Source organism: Hyla sarda, chromosome 4 (assembly GCF_029499605.1).
Source record: "Hyla sarda isolate aHylSar1 chromosome 4, aHylSar1.hap1, whole genome shotgun sequence".
Taxonomy (NCBI): Eukaryota; Metazoa; Chordata; class Amphibia; order Anura; family Hylidae; genus Hyla; species Hyla sarda.
Window position 1 is genome coordinate 90,155,003 of NC_079192.1, and position 2,440 is coordinate 90,157,442.

The window sequence follows — 2,440 nt, forward strand, 5'->3', positions numbered from 1 at the left end:
GGGACCGGGCGCCGACGTCCACTTACCCGTCCGGAGGCAGCGGCGACGTTGATCGGCGGGCGGCGTCACGTGCTTCTGAAGAGGACGGCTCCCGGGATCCTACAGAAGCCGGTAAGTTGATCTGGAGGGCTACAGTCTGAGACTGTGGTCTCTAACTGTAGCCCTCCAGATGTTGCAAAACTACAACTCCCAGCATGCCCAGACAGCTGTTTGGGCATGCTGGAATATGTAGTTTTGCAACAGCTGGAGGGCTGCAGTTTGAGACCACTATACAGTGGTCTCTAAACTACATCCCTCCAGATCTTCCAACACTACAACTCCTAGCATGCCCACATAGCTGTTTGTTGTCTGGGCATGCTGAGAGTTGTAGTTTTGCAACATCTGGAGGTCCACAGTTTGGAGATCACTGTGTAGTGGTCTAAAAACTGTAGCTCTCCAGATGTTGCAAAACTGCAATCCCCAGCATGCCCAGAAAGCAAACAGCTGTCTCGGCATGCTGGGAATTGTAGTTGGGTACCTCCAGCTGTTGCATAACTACATCTCCCAGCATGCCCTTCGGTGATTAGTACATTCTGGGAGTTGTAGTTTTGCAACAGCTGGAGGCGCACTGGTTGGAAAATACTCAGTTAGGTAACATAACCTAACTGAAGGTTTTCCAACCAGTGTGCCTCCAGCTGTTGCAAAAGTACAACTCCCAGCATGCACGGTCTGTCAGTACATGCTGGGAGTTGTAGTTTTGAAACAGCTGGAGGTTTGCCCTCCATGTGAATGTACAGGATACATTCACACAGACAGGTTTACAGTAAATTTCCTGCTTCAAGTTTGGGCTGCGGCAAATTTTTCGCCGCAGCGCAAACTCCTAGCGGGAAATTCACCGTAGCAAGCCAGTGTGAATGTACCCTAAAAACACTACACTACACTAACACATAATAAAGGGTAAAACACTACTTATACACCCCCTTACACTGTCCCCCCCCCCCCCCCAATAAATAATTAAAAACGTCTTGTACGGCTGGGTTTCCAAAACGGAGCCTCCAGCAGGCGTAGCAGGGGCCCACGCAGCCCCCGCGTTGCGGGGGGCCCCGTCTAGGCTGGGGTCCCGGATTATCACTGGCGCTGTGGTCCAAAGCCTTTGGAGCACCTGCTCCAGGCCCCCGCGCACAGTGAAGAAGGGGGCCCCCCGTTGCTAGGCCCCGAGAGGCACCCATTGCCACTCCACTAAGATATACCGGCCTCCCCCCACAAATCCCCCCCCGCAGACACCTCCCAGCCTTCGGCCTGCGGCCCATGCAGCTGCGTCATCACGTCACGTGACGTGGTGCCGGCTGAGAGGAGAGCGCTGGAGATGAGCTCCCACCGGCAGTTTTCCAGCGCCAGGCCTACTGCGGCCGTACAGGTACCCCTCCCTCCCACTACAACTACCAGCATGCCCGGAGAGCCTTCAGCTGTCCGGGCATGCTGTGAGTTGTAGTTTTGCAACAGCTGGAGGAGCCCTGGTTAGCAAACACTGCCTTAGGGCCTAACCCAGTGTTTCCTAACCTGGGTGCCTCCAGCTGTTGCAAAACTACAACTGCCAGCATGCCTTTGGCTGTCCGGGCATGCTGTGATGTGTGTGTGTGTGGTGGGGGGGGATTTATTATATAGTGTGTGTGTGGTGGGGGGGATTTATTATATAGTGTGTGTGTGGTGGGGGGGGATTTATTATATAGTGTTTGTGGTGGGGGGGATTTATTATATAGTGTGTGTTGGGGGGATTTATTATATAGTGTGTGTGTGTGGTGGGGGGATTTATTATAGTGTGTGTGTGTGTGGTGGGGATTTATTATATAGTGTGCGTTGGGGGGGATTTATTATATAGTGTGTGTGTGGTGGGGGGGATTTATTATATAGTGTGTGTGTGGTGGGGGGATTTATTATATAGTGTGTGTGTGGTGGGGGGATTTATTATAGTGTGTGTGTGTGTGGTGGGGATTTATTATATAGTGTGCGTTGGGGGGGATTTATTATATAGTGTGTGTGTGGTGGGGATTTATTATATAGTGTGTGTGTGGTGGGGATTTATTATATAGAGTGTGTGTTGGGGGGGATTTATTATATAGAGTGTGTGTTGGGGGGGGATTTATTATATAGTGTGTGTGGTGGGGGGGTATTTATTATATAGTGTGTGTGTGGTGGGGGGGATTTATTATAGTGTGTGTGTGGTGGGGGGGATTTATTATATAGTGTGTGTGTTGGGGGGATTTATTATATAGTGTGTGTTGGGGGGGATTTATTATATAGTGTGTTTGTGGTGGGGGGATTTATTATATAGTGTGTGTGTGGTGGGGGGATTTATTATAGTGTGTGTGTGGTGGGGGGATTTATAATATAGTGTGTGTGTGGTGGTGGGGATTTATTATATAGTGTGTGTGTTGGGGGGATTTATTATATAGTGTGTGTT